Below are 6,006 nucleotides of genomic sequence, written 5' to 3' on the forward strand. Positions count from 1 at the left end.
TATTAAGTTGACTTGCTAGTAAGGAACAGAGACAATCCCCAAACCCAGGTCTTCACATTTCTACTTGAGGTTTTTCTCTGTGTACCTCCAGGCAGTGCCAGGACCACAAGGCCACATTTTAGTATAGAAACAGGTTGTAGGTTTTGACAGAATCCTCCAGGCCTCCAGAGATCCTCAGCAAGATGCATAGCGATGACTTCAGATCCTCACTCTTAGCTCCTGGAACTGTGAGCATATCTTCTGCTTCTTTGTATGGCCCCAAGAGTTTGCAAATGTCCTAACTACTGCTGCCTCCTCATCATTGAGCCCCACTCTAGTGACCCTCTCACCTGAAGAATGATAAGCACTCAGTGAACATGTCATGATATTTCCCTTCTTGAACGAGGACAGCAGTTTACTTCATCCTCATGGGGCTGGAGGTGCAGCAAGGTGGGAGACCCTTTATCCAACTTCTAAGACCAGAAAAATTCCTATGGGTGACAATTTTTTTTTCTGATATTCACAGGATATTTTTATATTTGGTCCCTAGAGATAGCTAAATCATGCTCACCATTTTCTACAAAGCTAAACACACACACAAAAAGACATCTGAATATAGGCCAATTACATTTGATCCGATATTCGCAGAGCCTTGTGAACACACCTCCCCCTCCAGGCTCAGTCTTCCTTCTGTGACTGCTATGTGGTCTGGTGGAGTGTCCAAGAAGAGCAAGACTCGCCATGTCCAGCAAAGCTAAGAAAAGTTGAGAAATCCTTGAAAAACCACAGATCCAACCTTGGCATGCCTATAATCCCAGAGACTCAGGAGGTTCAAGCAGGAGGATTGCAAGTTCAAAGCCAGCCTCAGCAACTTAGCAAGGTCCTGTCTCAAAACAGAAAATAAAAAAGGCTGGGGATGTGGCTCACTGATATACAGTGTTCCTGGGTTTACTTCCAAGTAAGACACACACACACACACACACACACACACATACACACACACAAAAAGCTGGGTGCAGCAACATATCCCTGTCATCCAGTGACTCAGGAGGCTGAGGCAGGAGGATTGCAAGTTCAAAGCCAGCCTCAGCAACTTAGTGAGACCCTAAACTTAGTGAGATGCTGTCTTAAGATAAATAATAAAAAGGGAGACATAGCTCAATGGTAAAGGGCCCCTGAATTAAAACTTCAATGCCAAAATGAATTAATTAACTATTTAAATATTTTAGAAAAATGAACTAGACCAATTTCCCCTCTACTGATTTGGCCTACAGTCCCTTTCATTTAGATACCACTTTTTTTTTTTTTAACTTTATTTTCTTTCTGCAGTGCTGGGGACGGAACCCAGAGCCTTGCACATGCTCAGCAGTCGCTCCACCACTGAGCAACCTCCCACACTAGATCCCATTTGAATTCACAGACAGCTGCTCTCACCCAACCTTTGCCTGGACTTCCCTCTCCTAAGGAACATTATGGAACTCCAAGGATCCCTCCTCAAGTCCTGCCTTCACCCCTCTATGTTCCCTGGGGCTCCTCTCCATCAAACCTAGTGTGACCTGAGAAAAAGCCTCCCGGCCACACTGGCTCTGCCTCCCGTCCCTGGAGACAAAGACCCTGGAGGGGCAGCTGCTCTAACAGAACTGGGCAGCGGTAAAGCTCCCTTACAGCCAAAGGCCAGGTCCGATTGCTTTTGCCCTCTGAAATCAGCAAGGCAGTGGCAGTGGGAAGTTGCTCCCCAGCCAGGTCACACAGGCAGCGAGATGGCACCTGGAAGTCAGTCAGCCTTTGGCCCTCAGCGTTGGCTCCTGAGGCCAGGGCCTGCCACGCTCCGACCCTCCATACCACGGACCCTTTCTGTCAAGGGCCCTGGTCCCTTTCTCCATGGAGGCCTCACTTCCCAGCCAGGAAGTGGAATTAGTGGGGAAGAGACGCCACTGTCTCTGCTTCTAGAAGTTCTGGATCTCTGAGCCTTAGGGATGGGTGGCCTTCAGTGCACCAGGCTCAGCCTTCTAGGAACCAAGACTTTGGGGTATTGCTCCCCTCCTTTGGGCCACACAGCTTAAAGACTGGGACCTGCTGTTTTTCAGTCTTGCGGAACGCCATTCCTGTCCAATCTCCCAGTCTGGTAGTTTTACCCAGGGAAAACCCAAGTCCGGTGAAGGCCAAGAATGACTCAGGTCCACAAAGGAAGTGGGAGAGGGAGGGTGTGGCTCAATGCTAGAGTAGCAGGGGCGAGGCCCTGGGGTCCACCCCGAGCCCTGCCAAAAAAAAAAAAAGGACAAGTGGGAGAACCCTGATGGCTGGTATCCAGGGTACAGTGAACACATGGACTCTGAGGCCATCAGGCCTGAGCTGAATCCGGTGACATCGCACACTGCACAACGTCCTTGCCTCACTTTCAGCATTAGTTCAGTGGGAGTGATGGAAATGACAACACCTTCCTCATCAGGCTTTCCTGAGGTCAAACCTTCCTCTGCTCAGCAAACACTCCAAAGCCTTGGTGGTGTCTTTGTTTCTTTTTCTTTCTTTCTTTTTTTTTTTTTTTTTTTTAGTTTTTCAGACAGGCCTCTCTGTGCTGCCCAGGCTGGACCCCAACACCTGGACTGAAAGGATCCTCCCATCCTCCCTCTCAGCCTCCTGGGCTGGGAATGGCCAGAACTAGAAGTGCTAACACTCCTGGACTTCGTCACTTGTTCTGGTGCCTCCTGCTGCCTTCACGTTTGGCAGTTCCTTCCTCCAGAAGAAGGCGCTCTGCAGACTGAGACTGTAAGCATCTTCCTCTCAGAGACCCCCTGCTAACCCAGGGAAGGGACAGATGCCTCCATCCCTGCCAGGGGCAGCTCTCGCTGCTCTGAAGGAAACAGATACTTAAACATCTAGTCACCATTCATGCTTAGCTTTCTATATTTATCTTCAAAACACTAGCTCATTCTTGGTTCTTTAGGGAAGAAAGGATCCCAGAAGAGGCATTGCAGAATTCATCCTGCAGAAATCAAAAGCCTGGAAACTTCCCAAACCACTCATTTTAGAGAAGGGACTCAGTGTCCAGGCCTCAGGGTTCTTTCTTTTTTGCAATACTGAAGACTGAACCAGGGGTTGTCTCTACTCTGAGCTGCACCCCCAGTTCTTATTCTTTCTTTTTTCTTTTTTGTTGTTTTGTTTTGATATTGGGGACTAAATCTGGGGATGCTTTACCACTGACTATATCCCAGTCCTTTTTAATTTTTGAGACAGGGTACTACTAAGTCACTAAGTTGCTGAGGGTCTCACTAAGTTACTGAGACTGGCCTTGAATTTGCGGTCTTCCTGCCTCAGCCTCTTTTATTTTCTTTCAAAGGCACAGAAGTCCAAGGTAAGCGCAGAGATGGCTTTCTTGCAGGCTGTTTGGAAGGGCAGTGGGCTATGGGGCCCCTAGAGGGCAGGGTAAGGCCTGGCGCCTGGCTGAGAAACCTCTAACCCTTAGGTCAAAGGAGTTTAAGAATTCTCATTTCTCCCTTTGCCCCTCTCCTTCATGAGAAAAGAAGGCTGACAGTCCCCAGACCCAGGATAACGGAATATTGGACACAATCAGAGGCCTCAAGACTGAGTCCGCCGGTTTTCTGGTTATTTGGCAAAAAATGCACAAACTCCCAGTCCTTAGCATCCAAATACATGACTCACAGGCAGCTCTCTGTACAAAGAAAGGGCACAAAGTGAGGACACGCAGAGTAAAGTGCCAAAGACATTGCGAGTACTTCTAGAACAAGTTCCTCCTGGCCCCGTTCTCACCATCCAGAGCCTTGGTTTCTGGGGAAATCACCTGCTGCGATACAAACACAGGAGGAGAGCGGGAGGCGCAGGGCCCTGAGTGCCTTCAGATCAAGCACCAAAAGCTACCAAGGAGCTCCTCGTTCCTTCCTTTATGGTGACTTAGCACACAGGCCCTTGAGGAAGCGATTTTGCCTTTGAGAACTCTGAGGAGCAGGAAAGCTCCCCCAGGCCCCTTCAAGGCTCCTCCCAGTCCTCCAGCTTAGATCTGATGGTTAATGAAGATACCCGCCACGGCAGTTTCTGTTACTCCCATCTTAGTTTCTTCTTTTCAAGCAGCTACGCGGATGTGACATGGAGCGATTACTAGAACCTGCCTGAATGCAGGTCTCTCTCGCCAGTTATTTCTCCCACATTCTCTTAAAGCCAACTCCTGGAGGCTGGGGTTGGGGCTCAGTGGTAGATCACTTGCCTAGCACATGTGAGGCACAGGGTTCGATTCTCAGTACCACATAAAAATAAATGAAATAATATTGTGTCCGTCTACAATTAAAAAACAAAACAAACAAGCTCCTTATCAGTTTGACGAAGCGCCCCATCCCCATCCCACCAACTCATAATACAAGGCTTCCTTCTACAGGGCTTTACAGCTTTCAAAACACCTCCACACCTTCACCTCTCAAAGGCAGGACAAGCAGAGCTCATGTCCAGGTGGAGCCATCAGAATAGTCACTGCTGTCCTTCCCCAGTTCAGGTGCAAGCCTGGCGGTGCAAATTTAATCATGCTTTATATGGATCTTAGTTGCCCCAGCTCTTCCTCAATAAAGTATCTTACCTGGTTATCACAGCCCTCCTTTGAGGTTGCTAGGATGGGAATTGCCATCCTTTTTGTGTGTGGAAGAGGAGAGTGAACCCAGAGCCTCCCATAGGCTAGGCAAGCACTCCACCACTGAGCTACACCACCAGACCTTTTTGTTTTGAGACAGGGTATTAATAGGTTGCCCAGATTGGCCTGGAACTTGCAAGTCTCCTGCTTCAACCTCCCAAATCACTGGGATTATAGGCATGTGTCACCATGCCTGGACCCTAGCATCCCATTTTTGAGGTTAAAGGAACTGAAGATCAGCACCCTAAACAATTTTCCCCAGTCCCACTACCTCTTGCACCTAGCCCTCATGAGAACCTCTACTCTGCCCATCACTAATAATAGAACAAGGAACTAACTTTGGCCTATTGTCTTGGGTCCAGGCAGTGCCAAGCACCTCCTATGCATTCTACACCAGAAGGTAAAAGGGAAGTAATTATCTCACTGCTGGATTCCCAAAGGTGTCGATTAAAACACGTTCTTGGGCACTTATCCCAGGCCCAGGGAAGTTTTGGAAAGACAGAAAACAAGAAATAGTTGCCTTTATGGTGCTTACAGTAGAATTAGCAAGATGAAACAGAGGACAGTAAAATTTAATGCATATTTGTGGCCTAAATTGGTGAGCAGACTAAACTCTCAGAGTTACAGTGACAAAGCAGAATCACAAAGCAGAGCTAGGATGGAGGATTTAGAGCTGCCCTGGTCAGTATGACAGTCACTAGCTACATGTGACTGTGGAGCTCCTGAAAGGTGATCGGTCTGGATGTGCTGAAGTACAAGACATACAACAGATTTTTAAAATTTAGTGAGAGCCAGATAATATAATTTTGATATTTGATTACATGTTGAAATGACAACGCTTTGAATGTGTTGGATTAGATAAATTATTAAAATTCATTTTATTTGTTACTTTTTAAAGATGACTATTAGAAAATTTTAAATTATATATAAAACATTTCTTTTGAATACTGCTAGTTTCAAATAATGATCGGTCGTTAAACATTAAGTGACTTGCCCAATGTCATCTAGCTGGCTAAGTGTGGAACCAGGACTTGAACCCTGGGCCTGTGATCACTTAGAGTTAGTGCTCTACCCACATAAGAACCATAGAGGTAAAGAGGCTTTGGAAGGCAGAGGAGGCAAACTCTCCCTGATGTCTGATCTTCGCTCTGCCATATCCCTGGAAGACAGCCAGCCAGTTCTGCTTGAATATCTCCATCAATGGGGAGTTCGTTATCTTTTAAAATAGCAGTTTCCACTGTTGGCCAGCTGCTTACTAGATTTTTCCATCAAATGAGGAGAAATCTGTCCATTCTAAGATCTACTCTTGAGTTCAAGATCCTCCCAGAGGGGAAGGCCCACTGTGCTGGGTGAAAGGATGGTCTGGCTTGCCCTGGTCTCAAGGGAAAGCCTCC

This window comes from Marmota marmota, unplaced genomic scaffold (assembly GCF_001458135.2).
Source record: "Marmota marmota marmota unplaced genomic scaffold, marMar, whole genome shotgun sequence".
NCBI classification, from domain to species: Eukaryota; Metazoa; Chordata; class Mammalia; order Rodentia; family Sciuridae; genus Marmota; species Marmota marmota.